The sequence below is a fragment of the Cynocephalus volans genome, chromosome 5, assembly GCF_027409185.1.
Source record: "Cynocephalus volans isolate mCynVol1 chromosome 5, mCynVol1.pri, whole genome shotgun sequence".
Classification (NCBI taxonomy): Eukaryota; Metazoa; Chordata; class Mammalia; order Dermoptera; family Cynocephalidae; genus Cynocephalus; species Cynocephalus volans.
Genome location: NC_084464.1, coordinates 85339859 through 85366232, shown reverse-complemented (window position 1 = coordinate 85366232; position 26374 = coordinate 85339859). Strand labels below are relative to the sequence as shown.

The 26374-nt window shown below is 37.0% G+C and overlaps 1 protein-coding gene and 1 pseudogene across 2 annotated transcripts in view; one reads left to right on the top strand and one right to left on the bottom strand.

Moving 5' to 3' along the window:
* The window catches only part of BCKDHB (branched chain keto acid dehydrogenase E1 subunit beta), a 230293-nt gene that overhangs the window by 15148 nt on the left and 188771 nt on the right, over positions 1-26374 (bottom strand). The gene's annotated exons all lie outside the window — the stretch shown is intronic.
* LOC134378163 (NADH dehydrogenase [ubiquinone] 1 alpha subcomplex subunit 1-like) lies at positions 1846-18453 on the top strand (annotated as a pseudogene).

Sequence of the window (26374 nt, the reverse complement as noted above, 5' to 3'; positions counted from 1 at the left end):
GATTTCCTTTACCTATTTCTTATCTCTTTCAGTTTTTTTAAATGGTTATGTATTGTAAAGAAAAAGCATCATAATTGAGTAACCTAGCAATGTGCACAAAGATCATATTTTTATAAATATTTTCTATTGTTCCTTTGGCAAGAAGTAGAAATCCACTGTGGAAGAAACAAATTTCCATATGCTTTATCTAGGGGCAGTAGAGGAAAACCTTTCTGCCTCACTGACATCCTCTCTGTGTTTTCAGTCCCCAAAGCTGATTACAATATAGCAAATTTTCAGCTAGTACCATAATAATTTTACTAGCTAGTAACTTGGGGTGATTGTGAGGTGGTCTAAAAATAAAGACAAAATATAACTAGAAAGTTTTCTATGTACTCAATTATACAAAGTTCAGAAGGGTATATTTGTCTTTCCTTAGCATTTATTTTAATTCTGATTTATAAAATTTCTGATATCTGAAAATTCTATTATTTGTTCTCCAGGTATACATTCACTTCTTAGAAAGTTTAAGTAAATTTCAATTAGCTATCTTTTTATGTTAAAAAAAAAAGTTCCTTTTGTGAAAAAGTAAAGAATAACAAAACGTCTCAACTTCTTTGGGTTACTAATGCTATAGTAGGAAATAGAAGACTTGAGTCCTTGTCCTGAATCTGTTAGCAACCAGTGACAAGACAGTGTGGCTTTCCCTTTTCCATGCAATCTTCCACATTACCAGTGTACACTGATGAGCATGATAATAAAGGAACTCAAACTCTAGTAGCTGAAAGAGTAAATGCCCTTCCTCAATCCCTTTAATAGGAGTTACCCTAGCATTCAATGTCTGGCATGCAGCAGGCACTTGGTAAATAAAGGTTTACGTGAACAATCCTAGTTTTCACTTATCTTCACATTGCTCAGGCTGGGAGAATGGCAAGGGCTTGAGAGTCTTCAGCCCTTCAGCACTAATAACAGAAACCAACATATTTTGAACAAAAAGAACTTCAGCCCTGAATTCTTACCAAAGCTTAGACTCAAAAGGTTGTCAAATGATCATTTTTTTAAAAAAATGGTTAAAAATGAAAGTAAAATATGAATGGCCACAGAGCTAAAACAAAACAAAAACAAACAAAACAAAACAAAACAAAACAAAAGGAAGGAAGAAAAGGAAAGGAGGAAAAAAGAAACCTCAAGACATCAACGACCTTGAGAAGTTACAAAATGTTTTTTTCTTAAAGGTGTTATTCTGAACAAATACTGAAAGCGGCTAAATTCATAGTAATGAGATCACAAAGAATATAAAAGCTGGCCATATTACTGAAAGCAATCTTACCACATAAACAAAATGTGTGGAGAAAGACATCCCCAAAGAGAAGTGTCAGAATTTTTTGAATAGAAGGTGCACAGAGGATTGGAAAACACTATTTCTTTTGTAATACAACCCTGAAAGTTTGACAAAATCTTCTTCTATGGTGAAATGCAAAAGATTATTACCAGGGGTTGAAAGGTGGGAACCATATCCCCATAAGAAGATCAGAACCTCTAGAAATGGTAAAATGTTATAAATTTAGTAAAAATAGGCACAGGGAAGACTGGAAACAAATATTTGCAACCATATATCTTACAAAATTCTTATAGAATATATAAACAACTCTCAAAACTCAACAGTAAAAAAAGAAATAATCAGAAAGTGAGCAAAAGACCGGAACAGACATTTAACCAAAGAGAAGATACGGATGGTAAATAAGTATATGAAAAGATGTTCAACACCATCAGCTATTAAGGAAACAAAAACTTAAACCACAATGAGATACCACTGCATAACTGTTAGAATATAAAAATAAAGGGATCCCATCCCCAACCCAGTGCATGGTGACCAGAGAGGTGCCCTGCTGGAGAGGCCCGAGATCTGCAGAGACTGTGCGCTCTGCGGTGCTGGAGCGCGACCAAGCAGGTAGGCCTCACCGGTACCAGTGAACCCCATCCCCAGCCCAGCCAAGTGCACGCTGACCAGAGAGGCACCCCCTCAAGAGAGGCCCAAGTCCCATGGAGACCACAAGCCCCGTGGAACCAGTGTGCAACCTAGCAGGAAGGCCTCGCTACTGCCAGACCCCATCTCCAGCCCGGCCGAGTATGCACTGACCAGAGAGGAGCCTCCCTGGAGAGGCCCAAGACCTGAGGCAACCACATGCCCGAGGAGCCAGTGGGAGACCGAGCAGACCCTGGGACAGCTGTGCCAAATTCACAGCCCCAGCAGCATCCTAGCAGACAATAGTTGTCAAACCAGTGGACCATGAAATCCCTTGTCACAATGACTAAACATTAAAGGAAAGATACCAGAAATATGAAAAACCAAGAAAGTACACCACCAAAGGGTAATAACTCTCAAGCTCTAGATCCTATAGAACAAGAGGCCCTTGAAATATCTGACAAGGAATTTTGAGTGAGAATTCTAAGGAAACTAAATGAGATACAAGAAAACTCAGCTAGACAACATGATGAAATGAGGAAAAGTATACAGGATCTGAAAGAAGAAATGTACAAGGAAATCAATACCCTGAAAAAGAATTTAGCAGAGCTTGCCAAGCCAAAGAATTCATTCAATGAAATAAAAAAACACAGCAGAGAGTTTAACCAGCAGGCTTGCAGAAGCAGAAGAGAGAACTTCTGACCTTGAAGATGGGCTGTTTGAAATAACATGGGCAGACAAAAAAAAAAAAGAAAAAAGAATTAAAAACATTGAAGAAAATCTAAGAGAGATATCAGACAACCTCAAGCGCTCAAATATCCAAGTCATGGGTATTCCAGAAGGGGAGGAAAAAGGAGATTGCATTGAAAACATATTCAACAAAATAGTGGCAGAAAACTTCCCAGGTATAGGAAAAGACACAGATCTTCAGATTCAGGAAGCTCAAAGATCCCCATCTGTATTCAACCCAAAAAGATCTTCTCCAAGACATGTTATAGTCAAATTGGCAAAACTCAAAGACAAAGAGAGAATTTTAAAAGCTGCAAGAGAAAAACGTCAAATCCCCTCTAAGGGAGCCCCAATCAGACTAACATCAGACTTTTCATCACAAACCCTAAAAGCCAGAAAGGAATGGGATGATATATTCAAAATACTAAAAGACAGAGATGGCCAGCCAAGAATACTCTACCCCACAAGGCTATCCTTCCGAAAAGAAGGGCAAATAGTATATTTCTCAGACAAACAAAAACTGCAGGAGTTTGCTACCACACGACCACCCTTACAAGAAATTCTCAAGGGAGTACTGGGTTTGGTACCTGAAAAATAACTACCACTGCCATAAGAACTCAAGAAAAATCAAAACCCACTAGTAAAATAAAAATGCTAACAATGAAGAGAAAAAAAAAAAGTTTATATACAACCCAAGAAACCAACAAATACAGAAAACAAACAGTAAATCAGAAAGAAAGGAACAAAAGACACTTAAGACATCCAAACAAAAATCAATAAAATGCTAGGAGTAAATCAACACTTTTCAATAACAACTCTTAAGGTAAAAGGATTAAATTCCCCAATCAAAAGACACAGACTGGCTGACTGGATTAAAAAAGAGGACCCAACTATATGCTGTCTTCAAGAGACCCACTTCGGGCCGAGCCCGTGGCGCACTTGGGAGAGTGCGGCGCTGGGAGCGCAGCGACGCTCCCGCCGTGGGTTCGGATCCTATATAGGAATGGTCGGTGCACTCACTGGCTGAGTGCCAGTCACGAAAAAGACAAGAGACCCACCTCACCTATAAAGACTCACATAGACCAAGAGTGAAAGGATGGAAAAAGATTTACCATGCAAACAGAAATGAAAAATGAGCTGGAATAGCTGTTCTTATATCTGACAAAATAGACTTTAAATTAAAAACCATAAAAAGAGATAATGAGGGCCACTACATAATGATAAAAGGATTCATCCATCAAGAAGACATAACAATCATAAATATATATGCACCCAATGTCGGAGCAGCCAGATTTATAAAGCAAACTCTATTAGACCTAAAGAAGGAAACAGACACTAATACCATAATAGCAGGGGATGTGAACACCTCACTATTAATATTGGACATATCATCTACGCAAATAATCAGCAGAGAAACACAAGATTTAAACAACATGTTAGACCAATTGCACTTGGCAGATATCTGCAGGATATTCCATACAACAACCTCAGATTATTCATTCTTTTCATCAGCACATGGATTATTCTCCAGGATAGACCACATGTTAGGTCACAAATCAAGTCTCAACTAATTCAAAAACTTGGAATTATCCCATGTATTTTTTCAGACCACAATGGATTAAAATTAGAAATCAATAATAAATGAAATTCTGGAAGCTATACAAACACATGGAAATTAAACAGCATTCTACTTAATGACATATGGGTCCAAGAAGAAATCAAACAGGAAATGAAAACACTTATTGAAACTAATGAAAACAATGATACATCATACCAAAACCTGTGGGATACTGCAAAAGCAGTAGTAAGGAGGAAATTTATCTCATTAAATGCTTACTTTGGAAGAATGGAAAGATGGCAAGTGAACAACCTAATAGCTCACCTTAAAGAACTAGGAAAACAAGAACAATCAAAACCCAAAGTTAGCAGATGAAAAGAAATCATTAAGATCAGAGCAGAACTTAATGAAATTGAAAACCAAAAAAATGATACAAAAGATCAATGAATCAAAAATTAGTTTTTTGAAAACATAAATAAAATTGACAAACCATTAGCATGGCTAACTAAAAAAAAGACAGAAGACCCAAATAACAAAAATTAGAAATGAAAAAGGTGATATTACAACTGATACCTCTGAAATACAAGGAATCATTAGAGACTACTATAAACAATGATATGCCAACAAATTTGAAAATCTGGAGGAAATGGATAAATTTCTGGACACACGCAAACTACCAAACTGAGCCAAGAAGATGTAGAAAATCTGAACAGACCAATAACAATAAAAGAGATTGAAGCTGTTATTAGAAGGCTCCCAACAAAGAAAAGCCCAGGACCAGATGGATTCACAGCAGAATTCTACCAAACATTCAAACAGGAATTGACACCGATTCTTTACAAACTATTCCAAAAGATTGAAACAGAGGCAATTCTCCCAAACTCATTCTATGATGCAAACATCACTCTGATATCAAAATCAGGTAAAGATACAACTAAAAAAAATTACAGGCCAATATCCTTGATGAATATAGATGCAAAAATCCTCAATAAAATACTAGGTAACAGAATACAGCAACACATACACAAAATTATACACCATGATCAAGTGGGATTCATCCCAGGGATGCAAGGTTGGTTCAACATATGCAATTCAATAAATGTGATATACCATATCCATAAAATCAAACATAAGGACCATATGAATATCTCTATAGATGCTGAAAAACCATTTGATAAAATTCAACATTTGTTCATGATAAAGACTCTCTACAAGTTAGGTATAGATGGAAAGTATCTCAACATAATTAAAGCCATATATGATAAACCCACTGCCAATATCATCCTGAATGGGGAAAAGCTGAAAGCTTTTCCTTTAAGAACAGGAACTAGACAAGAATGCCCACTCTCACCACTCCTATTCAACATAGTGTTGGCAATGCTAGCCAGAGCAATCAGAGAAGAGAAGGAAATAAAAGGCATCCAGATTAGAAAAGATGAAATCGAACTCTGCCTGTTTGCAGATGACATGATTCTATATATCGAACAGCCTAAAGCCTCTACAAAAAAACTCTTGAAGTTGATAAATGATTTCAGCAAAGTTGCAGGATACAAAATCAACACGCAAAAATCAGTAGCATTTCTATTCTCCAGTAGTGAAAATGCAGAAAGGGAAATCAAGAAAGCTTTCTCATTAACAATAGCCACCAAAAAAAAAAAAAAAAAAAAAAAAAAAACTTAGGAATTGTGTTAACCAAGGAAGTGAAAAATCTCTATAATGAGAACTATAAACCACTGCTGATAGAAATTAAAGAGGGCACAAGAAGATGGAAAGATATCCCATGCTCTTGGACTGGAAGAATCAACATTTTGAAAATGTCCATACTACCAAAGTGATATACAAATTCGATGCAATCCCCATCAAAATTCCAATGACATTTTTCTCTGAAATGGAAAAAATTATCCAGACATTTATATGGAATAATAAACGACCAGGCATAGCCAAAGCAATTCTGAGCAAAAACATAATAAAGCTGAAGGCATAACAGTACCTGACTTTAAACTATACTACAAAGCTATAATAACCAAAACAGCATGGTACTGGCATAAAAACAGACACACTGATCAATGGAATACAATAGAGAATCCAGAAATCAACCCACACAACTACAGCTATCTGATCTTTGACAAAGGAACCAAGCCTATACACTGCGGAAGAGACTGCCTCTTCAGCAAATGGTGCTGGGATAACTGGATATCCATATGCAGGAGAATGAAACTGGACCCATACCTTTCACCATATACTAAAATCAACTCAAAATGGATTAAAGAATTAAATATACACCCTGAAACAATAAAACTTCTTAAAGAAAACATATGAGAAACACTTCAGGAAGTAGGACTGGGCACAGACTTCATGAATACAACACCCAAAGCACAGGCAACCAAAGGAAAAATAAACAAATGGGATTATATCAAACTAAAAAGCTTCTGCACAGCAAAAGAAACAAAGTTTAAAAAAAAGAAACAGTGGGAAAAGACAACCAACAGAGTGGGAGAAAATATTTGCAAAGTATACATCTGACAAAGGATTAATATCCAGAATATACAGGGAACTGAAACAACTTTACAACAAAAAAACAAGTAACCCAATTTAAAAATGGGCAAAAAAGCTAAAGAGACATTTCTCAAAGGAAGATATATGAATGGCCAACAGACACCTGAAAAAATGCTCAACATCACTCAGCATTTGGGAAATGCAAATCAAAACCACACTGAGATACCATCTCACCCCAGTTAGGATGGCTAATATCCAAAAGACAGAATGATAAGTGCTGGTGAGGTTGTGGAGAAAAAGGAACTCTCATACATTGTTGGTGGGACTGCAAAATGGTGCAGCCTCTATGGAAAATGGTATGGAGGTTCCTCAAACAATTTCATATAGATCTACCATATGACTCAGCTATCCCACTGCTGGGAATATACCCAGAGGAATGGAAATCATCAAGTCGAAGGTATACCTGTTCCCCAATGTTCATTGAAGCACTCTTTACAATAGCTAAGAGTTGGAACCAGCCCAAATGTCCATCATCAGATGAGTGGATATGGAAAATGTGGTATATCTACACGATGGAATACTTACTCAGCTATAAAAAAGAATGAAATACTGCCATTTGCAATGACATGGATGGACCTAGAGAGAATTATATTAAGTGAAACGAGTCAGACACAGAAAGAGAAATATCACATGTTCTCACTTATTTGTGGGAGCTAAAAATAAATAAATACACAAATAAACTGGGGTTGGGGGAGGGATGAAGACATAACAATTACAATTCCTTGAAGTTGATACGACAAGTGAACAGATATGAGGTTGCTGGGAGGGAGGGGGAGAAAGAGGAGGGAGGAAGATTTCGGTAATGGGCCACAATAATCAAACACATTGTATATTGACAAAATAAAATAAATTTCTTTTAAAAAAGTCTATACTTCAGGGTTGTGGTGAAGACTAAATGGAATGATACATGTAAGGGGCCTGGCACACTGCAAAGTGGTGGCCATAATTATGGGCAGTATCTTCTTTCTTCTTTACTGTATTTTCCTAATTTTCTATAATTATAGCTTTTTTATTCTGAAACTAATAAACATAATTATTTAAATTTTTAAAAGAAAAATGTATATATAAAAATAAAGACAGTGACAATACCGAACACTGGTGAGGGTGTGGAGAAACTGGATCTCAAATACACTGGTGGTGGAAAGATAAAATGGTAAGGCCACCCTGGCAAATTCTTATAAAACTAAACATACACTTACCATATGACTCAGCAATCACACTCTTGAACATTCATCCAGAAAAGTGAAAACTTAAATTCCACACAAAAACAGGTTCAGAAGTATCCACAACAGCTTTTTTGTAATAGCAAAAACTGAAAACAAAAAGTCCTTCAATAGGCAAATGACTAAAAAAACAATTTGCTATCCATTAAGAAAAACTAATCAGATATAAAAAGAAAGGAATTATTATACACACAACAACCCAGATGGAGTTCAAGGGCATTATGCTTAGTGAAAAAAGTCAGTCTCAAAAGGTAACATACTGCATGATTCCATTTATATAAACATTCTTGAAATGAGAAAATCACAGAGACAGAGAAAAGGTTAGTTCTTCCACAGGATTAGGGTGCAAGTGTAAAAGTGTGGCATGAGAGAGTTCCTTGTGATGAAACAGGCTCTGTATCTTGACTATGGTGGAGGAGATTCAAATAGATACTGCACATGAAATAAACTTCCACAGAACTACACACACACACTCACAAATAAAGGTTTAAAAAATGGTGAAAACTGAGTAAGTTCTGTAGTGTAATTAACACTATGGTACCAAAGTCAGTTTCTTGGTTATCAGAGTTAGGGTTAGGTACTGTGGTTATATAAGACGTCACCATTGATGGAAACCAGGTGAAGGACAAACAGGACTGTAAGTACTATTTTTGTAACTTCCTGAGTGTCTATAATTATTTCAAATATTTTAAAGTTTTTTTTTTTTTCTTAAATAAGCACAGGTTAAAAAGAATATTTTCCTGATCTGCATCTTTCCATAACAAAAAAGGCATACATGTAAGAAGGTAGAAAGGCTGGGAATTAAGGCTAAGTAATAACCAGGGCTCTCATGCAGAGAGCATCTGTGTATTTCTGGGCAAGTTGCTTAGTCTTCTGAGTCTCAATTTTTCTCATTTGTGGAAATGGTAGGCCTGTCCCACAAGCTTCTAAAAATTAGATGTGTTAATTTTAGTCAAATCCACTACACATCTGGCACACAGTGGATGTTGAAAAAAATTTCTTTGTTTATTTAACTTACACTACACTATAGTGAAACAAAGAGACAGACGGACATACAAACAGGAGATCACAGATGCACAATAAAGGTCCAAATTGCCAAATCCAAGTCATGTTCCAGCCTCAATTACTAAAAAGAGGATCCCAATGAATGTAGCACTTCCTGCCTTGATCAAGCATTGAGGCTCTGCTACAGTAACCCTACGGCAGAAATTCTTTCTTTCCTGCAAATCTATTTCCAAATTTTAAAAACTAACTTTTTACTTTAAGAATAGTTTCAAATTTCCAGAAATATTGTGACAATAGCACACAGTTCCCATATACCCCACACCCAGTTTCCACTATTATTAACATGTTACATTAGTATGGGACTGTGGAACCATGGCTAGGCTAATGTCTGAAATCCTGCTCACATCGCCAATAGTAGCGCTCTTAATCCTGTTCCTGAGGCCAATTGTAAATCTAGGAGACCACGCCAGTTGTCGGGCTCTTTTACCTGCTGGTAATCCTGCACCAACTGGGCTGATTGTCGATCTAGGGCTGGGTCTGGTCCTCACAGACCCCTCAAGCCTGTTCACAGGCTGGGTCACAAACCCTTCATATGCCAGCCTGGGTCACCAGACCCCTTCACACAGGCCTAAGAGCTAGGTAACCAGCCAAAGGTCCTTGGAAGCCATAGGTTGGAAGCCATGGCTGTGCCAGGCAGATGCCCGAGGCAGACGTCCACTTGCCTGCTTCACTAAAACTCCTCTCTACCCCTCCCCCCTCCCCCTCCCTCACCCAAGAACACAAGAATAGCAACAAAACTAAAAAGATACATTGGCGCGCATGCACACTAACTACACACACACACACACACACACACACACACACACACACACACACACACACACAATTTGCTTACAAAGGATGCTGAACCACACCCAAAAGGACCTGAGGAGAGGGCCCTGACCAAACTATTTTCCCAGTAGGGACATTTGTCACAAGTAATGAACCAATATTGATACATTATTATTAACTAAAATCCAACCTGTATTCAGATTTCCTCAAATTTTCCCTAAGATCCTTTTCCATTCCAGGATCCCAACCAGGATCCACATTACATTCAGTCCTCGTGTTTCCTTAGAATCCCCTTGGCTGTGACAATTTCTCAGACATTCCTTGTTTTTGTTGACCTTGACAGTTTTGAGGAGTATTGCTCATGTATTCTGTGGAATGTCCCTCAATTGGGATTTGTCTGGTGTTTCTCTTGTGACTGGACTGGGGTTATGGGGCTTTTTGCTCAAGTATTTTTAATCTTAAACTTTAATCTCAAATTGAACAATAGTGACTAAAGTCTGACAATTTAAATTTCCAGAACTAGCAAGTGGTTTTCTCCTCACTGTCCTGTTAAGAAATTGCTCTGGCATACCAATTTCTTAAGAACAGGATCACCATCATCAACTGGATCAACCCTAAGATGTGTCAATTACACTACACAAGAGTCCTAAAATTGATAGTTATGAGCTTTATCTGAAACAGTATTTAGACCTCTTACTAACTACTTTTATTTCAACTGCTAATTCCATTTTGCAAGAGGTTTTGACAGTCATTTAAAACTCTAATTGGCATTTGTTCCATTTTCTAGACAAAGAATTTAAAGGCTCTTAATAATGACATACCTAGGAATAGCATTTTTCTATAAAATAATAACTAGAAAAAGTACAGAAATACATTTGCCTGATAATCTCCAGAAATACAATGATATCGATGTTGTGAAGTAATGAGTTTTCACAAAAAAGATCAGTAAGACATGATATAGATTGCTATGTGCTATAGTGTTTAAGTGAATAAATCATACTTGATACAGTAAATTATAATTTGGTATTTATCACATTATTCTAAAATACCACAGCAAGATGACTTTTTTCATGAAATATTTGATGCTCAGAGAAACAATAGCACTACAGTATTTTGTGTATGCGATTCAACCCCAGCCCCATAAAAAAAAGCATCAATAATTTGCATATGTAAAATAATCCATTATATTGAATCACTGTGACTTCTACAAATGTAGCAGGTACCACTGGTGGCTGCCTACTCAGCATTCATTGCCATCTTCCCGTGTACTTTGAGGGAAGCCAAGACTTCCCCCAGATTAAAGGTAGGACTCAACTAACTCAGCAAATCAGTATATTCCATCCCCCTGCCCCCAGGGTTTAGGACATATGACCTTTATGGTCTAATCAGTGTGAATCTAGAACTCTTGCTTAGCACTACTGGAGCCATATAGACACCCTGGGGGAAGTCAGTTCTGAGATCAAGAACCTGATAACCACCCCCCCACACCTGATTTAAGAAAGAAAAGCACAAGGTAACCACTGGCAGAGGGAGGGGAGCAGCAATATGGGAAGGAAAAGATGGGGAGAAAAGGGAGCGAAGTGGGGAAAGAAAGGTGCATCAAAATTACCTAGGAGATTTTAAGGTTCATCCTCAACTCTTAAATTGTTGATTCATTGCCCTAAAAGATACTCACTGCTGTATATGTTAACATACATACGGTGGAATGTTCTTACTGGTGTAAGTATGCTATATTTTCTGCTAGTTCCTGAAGTTACATCTCTCCCTTTCACCACCTAAACTTATCAAAATGAGAGTCTACATTTCTTGTCTTGATTTCCTTCCCTCCCACTCATTTTTGTAACAATTCTGATCTAATTGTGCCCTACACAACACTCTCCTAAAGGTTTCACACTTGGCTGCACAATAAAATAACCTGAAGAACTTTAAAAACTGATTCCTGAGTCCCACCCCCAGAAGCTCTGATTTAATTATTCTAGGGTACGGTCAGAGCATCAGGATTTTGAAAAGCCCTGGCAGATTCTAATGCACAAACTGGACTGAGAACCAGTACACTGTTGCACAGCTGTTAAAAATGACCTCTGAATCACTGAAGTCAATAAAGTTTTCTCACTGTTTCTACCTTAAGTTGAAATGGGGTGGGGGACAGGAGGGAGGTTAAGCTCACCATATAGAGTATTTCTTTTTTCACTAATAATTCCGTAATGTTGGAAAAAAAGAAGAGGAGAAGCAAAATCACTGTGCAGAAAAGAACTCCAGGAATACAAAAGTGAGCAATGATGGCTAAAGTGTGAGAATTTTAAGGAAAAATAAATACTGGATGAGAATGTATATGTTAGGAAAATACTGAAGGGGAAACAGGAGAAATCACTGAAAAATTTGTGAACATACCAATTCCTCTTTACTTGTACAACAGTTTGAATTGGGTCTATTCACTACAGTGTAAACCCACATATTAAACTCTGATTAAGAAAATTTCCCTAAAGGGTTTTAGTGCCTTAAAATTCATGTATGTTGGGAGTTGGTATGTATTAAAAGAAAATATGAGCTAACAGGATTTATTACTTTTCTGTGCAGTTTCAAAAACAGAAGTGATAACTAATAAAATAAAGGTCAAGCAACACAATACTTCAGAAGGTGGTAGTTCTGGTCAAGATGGCAGAATAGACAGTCTCCAGTGTCACTCTCTCCCACAAATCAACCAATTTACAACTATTAAAAAGCAATGACAAGGGCTGACCCACGGCTCACTTGGGAGAGTGTGGTGCTGAAAAAGCAATGACAGCCAAGCTGGGGCTGCTAGAGATCAGGGGAAGAGGAAGAGAGACCTACAGAGTACATGAAGGCAGGAGAAACCACGATGAGAGAAAGAAAAAATTTCTCCGACTGTTTCAAACTCTGGTGGTTTCCAGGCTGGAGATGCTGAGTGCATGGAGCAGGAGCTGGCAAAAGCGACAGCTGTGCCCTTTGGATGGAGTTGCTTGGAGGCCACAGGGAAGAAGAGGGCCTTGGTGGCCCCCAGGCCAGCAAGACTACTAATAGTGTTCCTGAGGACCCACATAGGAGCTAGGAGTCAAAACAACTGGAAAAAAGGAGGCACTCAGAGGCCAGTGAGTCATCTCAAGGGACCAGTGCACAGCCTGCCCCATGGAAAGTGTTTGCAGCATGGACGGTGGGAGAGACAGGCCCACCAGGAGAACACTGGGGCACAGCAAGGACAGCTGATCTGACCCCCAATCAGCATAAGACCACTCAAGAGGAGACTGGTCAGGAATATAGAACTGCCGTGGGTGCAGTTTGCTGAAAAGATTCAGGCCCAGACCAGAGTTTCTACACAACTCAGGTGTACTGGATTTCACAAGAGCCAGAAGTACTTATAAAGTCAACCATTAAAGGCTGAGCTGCACAAAAAGCCTTTCCCAGGAAATCAGCAGCAAAGCAACAATTTTAGCTCAACCACAGAGCTCAAGTGCTGGTCCCCACAGAAAGTTCCCCCGTTTTAGTCATAAGCAAAGGACGATAAATTAGTTTCAGTACAGTTCAAGTGGTGAGAACAGCAAATAATCCAACACAGAACTGGAAGAAAAAACAAAATACCCACAGAACAGAGATATTATGTTATTAATATCTTTGATATTAACTAGTTATTAATTAGTAGTTACATAAATACTAGATATGTTTGATATTAACTAGTAAAGGTCTCACATCACCAAAGAACACCTATAAAACCTAGAAGGACTGGAGTTCCCCTGGGCTACCAAGCCAGGGAAGAGGGACAGCTGGGGGCCTCAGCCACGCCCTCCTGACACCCCCAACCAGCCCAGTGATGACCACTGAGCCACAGTAAAAGACTCCCCAGGCTCCCAAGATGGCGCAATGGAGGGGCAAGGGCTTCAGCCACAGCTCTCTGACATCTGCACTCAGCCCAGCAATGACCAAGACACCGCTGGAAGCCCCCTGGTCTCCCCTGCAGGAATGAGGGTTGTGCCACAGGCCTCAACCCCACCCTTCTTCAATTCCTCCTTCTCCCACCATATTTCCTTCCTCCTTCCCCTTTCCCCCTCCCCACCAACTGCTCTGCAACAACATCATAGAATATAAAAAATAATATTAATAAAAAAACAAAAAAGGCACTGCTAACAGAAAACAAATTAAGAAAATGGGTTTGTGTAACCAAAGTAACATTAATAATATCATTCCAAATAGCTGGCTAATGCCTATTGGGCATATACAAGGTGCTAGTATTAAGCATTATTTCATTATCTCGTTAATTCATTATTAATTCATTATTAGTTCATTATCTCATTAATCTTCATGAAACTTACAAGAGGAAAGAACATTCATTATCTCCATTTTAGACATGAGGACGCTAAGGTTCAGAGAGGCAAGTGACCAGTCCAAGTTATGCAGTTTGCATGTGGCAGAATAATATTTCAAATCAGCTCTGTCCAATTCCAGAGCCAAAGCTCTTAACCTTTATGCTTCACTTTTGTGAATTGTAATTGACTCATCAAAATTAGTTCAGAAATTAAAAAAAAAAAATAAAAAGACATTCTAGGCTATATTTAAAAAAATCATTAGGCAAATTAACAGAGAAGGTTTTGGGCAATTATAGGACAGCGAGAACAGAAAGCAAAGGCAAGTTTATCCTAAGACGTAAAATCCAGAGCCAGTTACTCTGGGGATTCTCCATAAATGTGAAGGAATTATAATTTTATACTGTGCTTGATGCATGCTATTTTTGCAACTCTAAAGTCCTCCCTTTGTGAATATACTTCCCAATAACCCTGCTTTTCATTTACACACTACCACAAGTCACTAAGCCAAAGTCTCCTCTGACTAAAGATGGCTAAGCAGTTCCCAATTTCTAATGTATCCACTTTAGTAAACACACATCACAGGCCGGCTTCCATGGACGTGAAAATGATAACTATATAGTAAATAAAGGAGAAATTACGGCAGAATTCTCATAGGTGCTCACCTCTTAGTTGCTAAATAATATACAAAAATATGTTCTCTATAGTGAAGATACAAATAAGAGCACCTTCCTCTTAAATGAATGCTCCTTGAAGGCAGGTACCATATTCCACTCATCATTGCTTCTCTTCTTTGCACTCCATGTAAATATCTGCTGAGCTTATTTAATGTTTGATATTAACCAAAATACTACAGCACATATGAAGTGAAGAAACACATTTAATTTGATGATGGTATTTTTCCTACTGGAACTTGCAGATGTAAATGCTTACATTTTAGAAAATGTAATTGATAGTAGACAGTAACCAAAAATCCAAAAACGAACATTTTATGTTTTGAATATTATTGAGTATTTTATAGCTCCCAAGGATATTAGACATTAATTTCCTGTTTCATATTAGTTGGGATACATTAAAGATGATAATATGTCAGAATAAAGAACAATCCTTCATTTAAGTGTAATCACTTTTTAAAATTTAGGCAAACTTGTGTTCTTTGAAATTATCTGTGGATTCACAGAAAGTAAGTTATGAACATGTTAAGGAAAAATATAAACATGTTTAGGTTTAAAAGGGCCACCAAGCATTGGACACAGAGCCCTTCTCAGGCTCACACATGAGGAAACCTACATCTTCCTCATGACCAAATGGATGGCAATTTGTCAATGTCCACGTAAGTTAAATTACCATGACCACTCCACAGGATTCCTGTTCAGATAAATCCTCCCTTACAATGAATATGACTACAGTTACAGGGTTTTTCCAGAAGAGGTTATTCAAAGAATTGCAAAAAGATCCCAAGTTATGGGTCAGAAGATATAAAGTGTACTGTTCTCTATTTTCCTCCCACCCAGAAATTTAAGGATGGAAAATGTGTGCCACTTTTAACCTACTGCTAACATCCTGCACCCATGGCAGACATCACTAACTGATCATGGCACTCTTTTTCTCTGAGCCCACTACCCTTCTCAACACGCTCTGGGAAGCTCCTATTGAGAGTGACAAGAGTTGCATGTGAAGTGAAGCTGTCAGCCTTAGATAAACCATATTGTTGAATTCGTGATCTGTTAAAATATCACCACTTTTACAATATAAGCTTGTTTAGGTCTGGATAGAATCTAGCCTGGGTGCACTCTCTCTCTCTTGCTATTTTTTATTGGATTTGTACTAATTTCATACTGTTTTGGAGGGCCCATAACAGAAGTATGGTGAGAAAATATCTCATTTTTGTGAGATTATTGAAGGTTTAATTTCATCAGTGGTCAAAATAAGAATCTCTCTGAGAGGCAATACACTTCTATTTATATTTTTAAAATATGACCATTGTTACATATGTATACATGTTACAAGAAAAGATTTCCTTATGTACATTATAAAGCAAGAAGCTGGAAGAAAACTATATAGGGACATATTTGCTACTATTCACAGTATGATACTGTATTTAACAAAACTAAAGCTTAAAAATGTAAACATACCCTATCAAACTTGTTAGAAAAAAGACTTACTCTTATTTATAATGGTTTTATAAAAGTTGAATTCATGCTTTCTTTACTTAAAAAAGTGTGTTCACTTTTATATAAATAAGATTTCCTTTTGCTCACTTGAGGCTAGAGAGAAAATGTTCATATGTGGTACATTTTAAGTTTAGCAGTATTTACATTTAGCAACACTTATACAATGTTTCCTATTTCACTGAAGAGTTAACAGCAGATAAGGCAAGCCAACACCAAAAAGGACTGACCTTATATTTTGTCTATTAATATTTTAAAAGAAGCTACTTTGAAGTTCACTTTTAATTAAGATTATAATTACATAGTTTAATCAAGGTAAAAATTACAGTTTCTTTTAAACTATCTTTCTCCAAATTATCTCACCAGATTTACAAATGATGAATACATGATTTAGAGAAAAGAATGTGAAAAGATCTTCCTAACATAAACTAAGCATTATGTAGAAAACTGACAACTCGTACACCTGAATACACACATGCCCATGTCTGGAGGTTCTATCCACCTGGCTTCACTACACATGCTTATGCACACAACCAGAGGTCTACAAGGTCCCATGGGCATTTAGAGGCAACTCCTCAACCATAAATAAGAGAGAGAAGCTGGCCTTAAATCAAGAAATTTGTTTCATATGATGGCAGAAAAGTGATGAGTAACTCTAGCGAGATCATGATGATAAATGGTGGTGGGGATACTTTACAATAATATCATTGAATGTTTTCTGTGCAGTAGGCCCCATTCTAAAAACTTATTCAAATATCACAACAATTCAGTGACTTGGGTACTAACAATGGAAAAATTGAGGATTAAAGAGCTAAAACATTTGTGTAAGGCCACACATCTAGTAAGGGGTCAGCCAGTATTCTGATTCGTATTGGTTCCCTCTAAAAACAAGGAGTGAGAAGAAAAATACAGGTTGTATCACATATTTCTTTTTCACATCAAAAATACTACAAGTATAGCTCTTTCCATAAAGACTGAGTTGAAAGTAGAAGACTCATCTGGTTATTGGGGTCATGCTATCTGCTGCCCAACCATAGATGCCTCTAGACAACTTTCCCTGAATCCCCAAGGGAGATCTGAGGGCTTACCTTTCCTGTGCTCCCATTATAATACACACACACGTATATATGTATATAAATATACATGCACGTATATACATATTCATCCTGTATATACTAATGATCATACTGAATGTCTGTCTCCCTATTAGACCATTAGCTTCTTGAGAACAGGGGCCAAATCTTTTTATCTTCTTATTTTACACCTTGAGCATTTGAATGATTAACTAAACAAATAAATTTCTAATATAGTTTTTAGAGCCCCAAGCTGCTCTTTATAAAGAAAAGCTGCAATGGGAAGAGGATAGAGAGAAATGGGGTTGTGGATTATTGCCCAAACATTCACAATTGTTGGGGTTCCACAGCCATTTCTACACAGTACAGTGCATATCCTGACCCAGGGAGTTGAGGAAATTTACAGGAAGAACACTGGCAGATGGGGGACCACAATGGGGAAAACATCTCAAAACAAGACCTAGGGCTGCTGGAAGAAAGTAGGGGGAGAGACAGCCAAAATTTAGTCTGTCAAAGGGAAGAAAACAGGCTGGAGCCAAATGCATTGGATTTTATGCTTTTAAAATGAGTATATCTTGGGTCCACTGTGGTGAGGGAGAAAAGGAATGGCTAGTCTCCTTCATGTCCCCAGCCTAGTGTGGCCATTAAGAAAAAGAGAAGAGGACTGTGGTAAGCAGAACAATTGCCCTGAAAACATCCATGTCCTAATTCTTGGAACTGTGAATATGTTATTTTACATGGCAAAAGGGACTTTGCAGATGTGATTAAGATTAAAGACCTTGGCTGAAGACTGGTCACCTTTGAGGGGCCTAGAAGTAGGTCTTTGGCCTAGGTCACTGTGCTAAGATATGGTTCGCAATTCTCCCTGGAATGGCCCTCAAGGGTGCATGCTTGCTCATCTCTAAACTGGCTGCTATGCACGTCCACAGATTCACTAATTGGGGCAAGGGCTGCCCCAGCATCAGTGGAGTCTGATGGAAGGAGATAGGCACATCTCTAGAGTTCATTGTTACTATGTGTGAAAAGGTTTGGAGAACATTGGGTAAGGAAGCATTTTCATGACTGATGAAAAAGTAACTCAGTTATGGTCATCTAACCCTGCTAGAAGGCTATGCAATGCATAATGCAGCATATAGTGTGTTACATAATGCTTAATAAAAATAAAATGAAAGACAAAGATTAAAGATCTTGAGATGGGAATAACAGCATAAATAACCCAGGTAGGCCCAATGTAATCACACTTCCGTAAAATTAGAGGACTTTCACCAGCTGTGGTCAGTGAGAGGCAATATAATGGAAGAAGGGTCAGAGACTTGCAATGTCCCTGGCTTTGAAGACAAAGGAAGAGCCATGATCCAAGCAATGTGGGAGGCCTCTAGGAGTTAGAAAAAGCAAGAGGGCTAGCCTGTTAGTTCAGCTGATTAGAGCTCTGCCTTGTAACACTGAGGTCAAGGGTTCGGATCCCCTGTACCAGACAGCCACCAAAAGAAGAAGAAAAAAAGAGTTATAGAAGAGTCAGTAAAACAAATGATCCCCTAAAGAATCCTCCAGAAAGAAATGCAGCTCTGTTGAGTGAGACATGTTGGACACTAACCTACAGAACTGTAAGACAATAAACTTGTGTTGTTTGAAACCACTAACTTTGTGGTCATTTGTTATGGCAGCAATAGAAAACTAACACATGGATCTTCGAATTCTAGGTCAAGTCTGCCCCTTGAGGGTGGAAGAGAGAAACTGCAGAGGCCCTAAGTGTGTGTGTGTCAGAAGCACATTTAGAGAGAAAGGCCACATCTGACCCAGACAGCTCAATGAAGGATGAAAGGAATTGAAATAAAAACTTTCTAAAGAATTAGAGCAAGTCCAATGAGTATACCTAATGTAAAAAGTTGATAGGGTAAATAAATCTTTTTCATCTTTGGAGAAATGTTGCCCTAATTCCAACCCCACCCAAAGATTCTGTTCTGGGAAGCCCGATTTGAGCCAACTTAGGACATCTAAAAACAATCAGAATAAAAGCCACACTGTTGGGTGCTCCTAAGTGGTTTCTGCCCTTCTTAGAATCCAAGGTCAGCACAGTCTGTGCATGAGACAAGGAGGCATCTACAAAGCCCTGTAACAAAACCCATGCCCAGGCTGCAGCAGAATAATAGGTAGCACTGAGAGATTAAACAAATGAGATCAGTTTTCTCCCACTTCTTCCAGGCCTCAGCAAAGAAAGCAGAAATCTCAAGACAAAACTTACTGGTAAGAAGCACTTTAAGAACTCCTTGTGGGAAGTCCTTGATTTCATAATTTTCTCTATTAATAAAGAATAAAGTTAAATAAAGAATGAATATCATAAACACATTTACTTATATTGTTACCCATCAGTCATATGATACAACTTAGTGGTTTGGGGGAAGAGAAGTTCTGATGAAAAGGAGTATATTTTTTATTCTTGTAAAGAACTGAAATAAAGTCTATGCAAAAGGAAAGAGACTTATGCAAAATGGGGGAAAAAAAGTAGTTTGTATTTGAGTTTTACTGAATGTTTTGTCACATAATGATATAGAATTGCAATTACTTTTTACATACAAACTAAATCATTATGATTCAAGGAAAATCTAAGACAATAACAGCTTAAATTCTTAAGATGATGGGACTGCCAATTAAAAAATAAATTACCGAGGTTTGTAAATGTTTTAACATCTGTTTTATGATTTAACTGTCAAACTAAATTATCCTAAACTTGAAACAGTACTATGTAATGAAGCCTACCAGTTATTTTCACTGTTTCAGAATCCTGAAATCACAGCATATGAATGAAACTTTAGAAGTCACCCTACTCTAACAACTTGCCTGATGGGAAAGATATTCCTGGCAGAAACTTTCACTTTTTAAAAGTCTCTAATTGATACAGTATCTTTCCTAATAGAATCTTCTACAGACTAGTTTATGTTCTAATTTATGGTACAAATCAAAGGAAAGAGAAGTGGTCATTTATTCCGTGCCTACTATATGCCAGATATTGTGGTACGCACCTTACATATATTTTAAGAGTTTACTCTTTACAACATTGCTGTGAACTACGATGAGCCTCACCTTATAGATGAAAACAGTGGGCTGAAATACAAGACACCACTACTTTCTCTGTCACTAAAATATAAAAGTCATTGACAAGTAAATATTTCAAAGAAAAATATTTTAATAAAATTAATAAAGGTATAGAAAGTATGAGACAAAAATAGTAGATAAAATTCATTGTGAATATCCCCCAATTTATTGTCAATAATCTATACTTTCAATAGTAGACAAAAAATAGTAAAACCAACGGGCTTATTATAAAGAAATATTTTAAAGCAAATAATAGCAGGTATACAATAAATTATTTCATTTGGGTAAAACTATGAAAAATCGTGTGTATGTGTATATATGTGAATGGCCCAAATTAGTAAATTAGAAAATCTACCTGTGGTATTTTACTCCCATTTAATGTGAATAATACTGTTTAACAGTTATCTGCATAAGATTAAATAGTATAATGTAATGATGTGTCACTAACTTTGTCTGATACATATAGTAGACAAGATGTTTAAATGCACTTTATGTTAAAAAACGAATATTTAATGATATTTTGCTATTTGATTCCTTCTGAGGCTTGAAGTGGTAAGACAGCAAAGTAAATGTTTAAAATAGAAGGATGTTTAAACTACTCTCGTATGATGGAATACCTTATAGCCATTAAACAATATTTTCGAACATAATTAAGAATGTGAGACAATGTTCATGATGTAATACCAAATGAAAAGAAGCAATAAACAACACACACACACAAAGCATAATCCCTAAAATTGTAAAAATAAAATGATACAAATAAACACTTAGGTACACAGGGAAAATCTGGAAAGAAATAACCACTGTTTCATTGACTTTACAGTTGAGTGTAAGCATTTCTGCTTTTTTAATTTCACTCGCCTTATTCTATTTTATATTATAATTAATTTGTATATTTGTTTTATATCTCATTAGACTGTGAGCTCTTTGAGGTCAGCGATCATCCCTTAGTTGCAATTCTAAAGTCCTTTGTAGTATTTGGCATTCAAAAATTTTCCCTGGGTTAAACTGAATGAAGTGTACAGTAGTCTTTGATTTTCTTTGGTAATAGTTTCTATATTTAATTTTTTTTTCATCTGAAATCATATTCACAGTGTTAAGTAGACCAAAACACATCTAGACACAATTCCATGTGAATTCAGTAAACTTTTCTCTCTAAATGGTTTATACCCTAACAAAAAAAAATTCTACTCCATTGTGAAGTGTGCACTTCATAGTCTACTAAAAAAAAGAGAGAGAGAGAGAGAGAGAGAGAGAGAGAGACAATGAGATCTAATAAAAAACCAATTTGGACATTTACATCACATTCTGTACTAAAATAAAAACGCCTAATGTGAATACAAATAACTTATACATTTTCTAAAATGTCTACATATAATTTATAGTTTTGTTGCCCTTTCAATGATGATCTTGACATTTTTCACTGGAAGTTTTTTTTAGTCATTAAAGGACACATCTGGAGACTTTTAAGTTTCAATTTGCTGAAAATTTAAGAGAGGCTCTTTCATGGGGGATGTGTATAAAAAAATGCTGTAGAAAATCATTAGCATTGTGAAGCACAGAACACTGACAGAGAAAGGGTAGAGGGACTTAATATTGGATACAGTCCAGTTTTATAATATGAGGAAAAAAGAAAATAATATAAACAACTTACTACCTCCTATTATGCATTTGGCAGTGTACTATGCATATTGCATACATTATCTCATGGAATACTTGTATGTTAGCAATGATCATCCTTATTTTACAGATAAGAAAATTGAGATTTGTAAAGCGAAGTAACTTCCGCAAGAAATCACAGCTATTTATTCTATTTTAAACCTGGTTCCTCTGAATAATTAAAGCCATTTTCTCCAATGCCTCTTGGGAAAGAAAAGCTGGTGGTAAAGACTAATTAAAGGAATAGAGAGCAAGTGTCAGATTAAGCTGCTAGTTTTGTGACTTAAATGACAGAAGAGGCTTGAGGACCAAAGTTCTGCTTCAAGTACAGATGAGGTTTCAGGAACAGATCTTGGATGCTGGAGCTTGGCTTGATCAATTCTTCCAGAAACTGACCTTCATCTCACAGTAAATACCACGCAGGAATGTGTCGTGGTTTACTTGCACTAGTCACTCATTCTTGATTAGCAGGTATCCTCATAGGCAGTCTCCAGAAGGAGAATCTTAGTAGGCATCAAGCTAACTCCCAGGAGAAAGCCGGGGTCAGAACTAAGGCAAAGAGAGCACTCATGCCTGGCATCAATCCACAGCTATGACTCCATGGGAAAACACAAAGCTATACCTCCATGTGACAGCATGCTGTTTCATCACCTGATTTATCTGTTTCCCTGAATTTCTGTATCATTTCCATTAACAAAATTAACTTCTTTATCTGTGTTTGATGATGTCTTTCCATCAACACACACCCTCTTACCATAACCTTGGAAAAGTAATTAAACACCTGCTTCCTATGAATGGCTGGATTATATGGACACATTTACTCATTCATCAAATCTCAGAGAAAATCCTATATTCTTTTTTTTTTTTTTTTTTTTTTAAAGATGACCGGTAAGGGGATCTTAACCCTTGACTTGGTGTTGTGAGCACCACGCTCAGCCAGTGAGTGAAGCGGCCATCCGTATATGGGATCCGAACCCAGGGCCTTGGTGTTCCCAGCACCACACTCTCCCGAGTGAGCCACGGGCCGGCCCAAAATCCTATATTCTTTATGAAGTCCTGTGGACTGGATTTCTTAGGTTCACTCAGGCACCCTTTCTCTATGTCTAGACTGTACTGTTTACATATCTCCATTGTCCTGGTATCTCAGTAATCATGTAGTTCATTGACAAATGTCTCTCCCCACTAACCTGATAGTGCTTCGACCATATAATTCTTTAAACCTCTGCTCAGTATTCATTTGTTAAGTAAACCTCTTATTCATTATTTTTATCACTTAGGTATATAATTTTAATACTCACAATTTAAATTATACCTAATACAAAGTGTTGTCAAAAGGTGATACAAGGACGAAATCATTTTGCTAAAAAGAATAACAGTCTAAAGAAATAAAAAACAATAATAGCTAATACTTGCTGAGTACTGTGTGCCAGGTAATGGTCTCCTAGCTTTACATGTATTAACTCACTTAATCTTCATGATAATATTATGCAAGAAGTACTATTATTTTCCAGAGAGGAAACAGTAACAGAGGATTAAATAACCACCCAGGATCATACAGCAAATAAGGGGTAGAGATGGGATTTGAATCCAGGCAGACTGGTTCTAGAGTCATTGCTCATAACCACTGACAGTCAAAGTCCTCCCTGTAAATATTAGTGATTATTATATTCCTTTTCATTTAAGCCCAAAAGCAATTTGGTAAGATAGATAGAAGGAACATACTACAAGGATAAGTCAAGTTGAACCAACCTTATCAGGGTCCCATGGCTCTGCAGGTGAGTGACAGAACAGGTGCTATCAGTGCTGTGTGACTCAGGGTCTTCTGAGGAACACAGAGACAAATGATACCCACGTTGTCTACATGTGGGCTGCTCCTTCTACTTCACCACGTAGCAGAAATTGCCCCTTGCCTCGCCCTTCCTCTCTGGATTATCCTGGCTATTTTGGGCTCTTACTCTTCTGTAACATTTTACAATCAACTTGTCAAGTTGTTTATTTGTTTTTTGTTTTCAAAAAAAGCTACTTACAAATATTTAATAGAAATGTTTTTCACCTTTTCTAGAGATACAATATATTTTTTCTATCAGAGACAGATTTTAAGAAAATTCAGCAATCTGGAATCAGATGGCCAAGGTTCAAATCTGCTACTACTAGCTGTGTGACTTTGCTCAAGTTGCTAAACTTGTCTGTGACTCAGTTGCTTCATCTGTAAAATGAAGATGACAGTGGTTCCTATTTTATAGTATAGTATTGAAAATAAAATAATCCAGGTAAAGATTAGAATGGGGTCTGGCATAGAGTAGAGGCTTAATAAATGTCAGTTTATACATCATTTTTTTTTCACTTTTTACGTTCCCCATTTTTAAAAAACAGAATACTAACAAACCAATAACAAATGGTTAAAAAAAGAACTTAAAAAAAAAACTTTAAAAAAATAGTATCTATTTCAAATTAATTACCCAGTTTGGACTTCAATGGCACAATATTACCTGTAATTGAGTGCCTTGATTATTTATCCCCAAGATTTTTAAAACCCTGAAGTGCATAAGAAAAAAATTTTTTGAAAAATTAAAAAATTCCTGGAACCCTCCTTTTGGGACAGACTGTTCCTATCAGTACTTTCTTGAAGACCCACATAAGTGAACCTTTTAGTTGTGTAGTAAAAAGCAATGACAAAATGGAGACATAGCTCTAAGGAGCTAAAATGTCTGCACAATAATGAAAAAATTTGTCTATGGCACTATCTTATGAATTGATATGATTTCCTAAACAAAAACAAACTTGGGATGGTCAACAGGTTGACTTATTGAAAAGGACATTAAAAGACAATTAGCATTATCAATTGATAAAAGAAAATTGTATTTTATGTGAAAAGATAGACAAAATCACAGAATAAAGGACTGACCTCAAGGAAGGAAGTGGATGTTTGAAGAGTTTCTATTTCCATCAAATAACACACACACACACACACACACACACACACACAGAGAGAGAGAGAGAGAGAGAGAGAGAGAGAGAGAGAGAGAGAGAGAGAGAGAGAGAGAACACACTGAGAATGCACTCTTATTATGAACTAGTTTTTTTTTTTTTTTACAAAAGAAATCCTGGCACAGGCAGAGCTGACTTTCTACAGTCTTTCCTTCAGAAAAGTCTTTCTTTTCTATGCAGGGTTTGAACTTGTTCCAGGTCTGAAGACCCTTCCTGGTTCTTATGCAGATGCCTGTGTTTTGTTTGTACCATGAGTAGATTGTTGTGGGCACGCTCACGGGCATGGGGATCAAGAGAGATCAGAGCAGAGGCAGTGGGAAGTTCAGGTGGACATTCTCTAAGGTTCTTTTTTATTTCATATGTTCTGTCCTAATTTTTAGTTTCCTTTGTCTATCATCTATTTTTGCTAGACTTACTCAGTTACAATTCATGAGTGGACTTAACTAGTTTTGAAAATACTTTCCTTCTCCATCTAGTCTGCTAGATTGATTACAATGGCACTACCTCAATACTAGTGGATATTGACATAAGATTATGTAAATCTAGCTAAATGAAGCCATATGACACAACAGAATTACCCTTGAGTTCAGGTAATATCATGTGAAGACTTTTCTCTGTATGACTTTGTTCTACTTCCTTGTTTTAATAAAATAAAGTCCTATCTACATTTCTCCCAGTGCACACTAAAAGTTCTGCTTTTACCATCATCCAATTTACGCTAACACTGATATTTGTGAATCTCCAATACAAGTAGTGCTGCCACCCCACAGAGCTGAGTTTTCCAATAAATGCTGCTTCATTCTGTGTGTTCATATTGCAATGTTTGTTTCATAGCACAGCTCATATTTTGCTTTCTTCCTGAATTTTGCCTCAGCAAAACTCTATGCAATATTTTCCCTTTTCCCTTTAACAACATAATTGAACAAAACAACTCCAAAATATAGTTTAAAGCTAAACAAATGTAAAAATGCTATTAATGATAGAGTGAACAGGTGGTTGTTTTCAAGGTCTGACTAGCCACAAAACTTGAGTTCCTCTGATCTGCACTGACACATAACAAACAAACACCGTGCTAGCTTTATCAGGTAATATTTCTTTCACCTACATGACAATGTAGACTTTGCCAGGAAAGTCTGCATTTCATACATCCAGTCCTCCAACATGCTTCATGCTAATTATATCATGACTACAGAACTAAACATTTTGCAAAATGAAAAGGTATGTAAT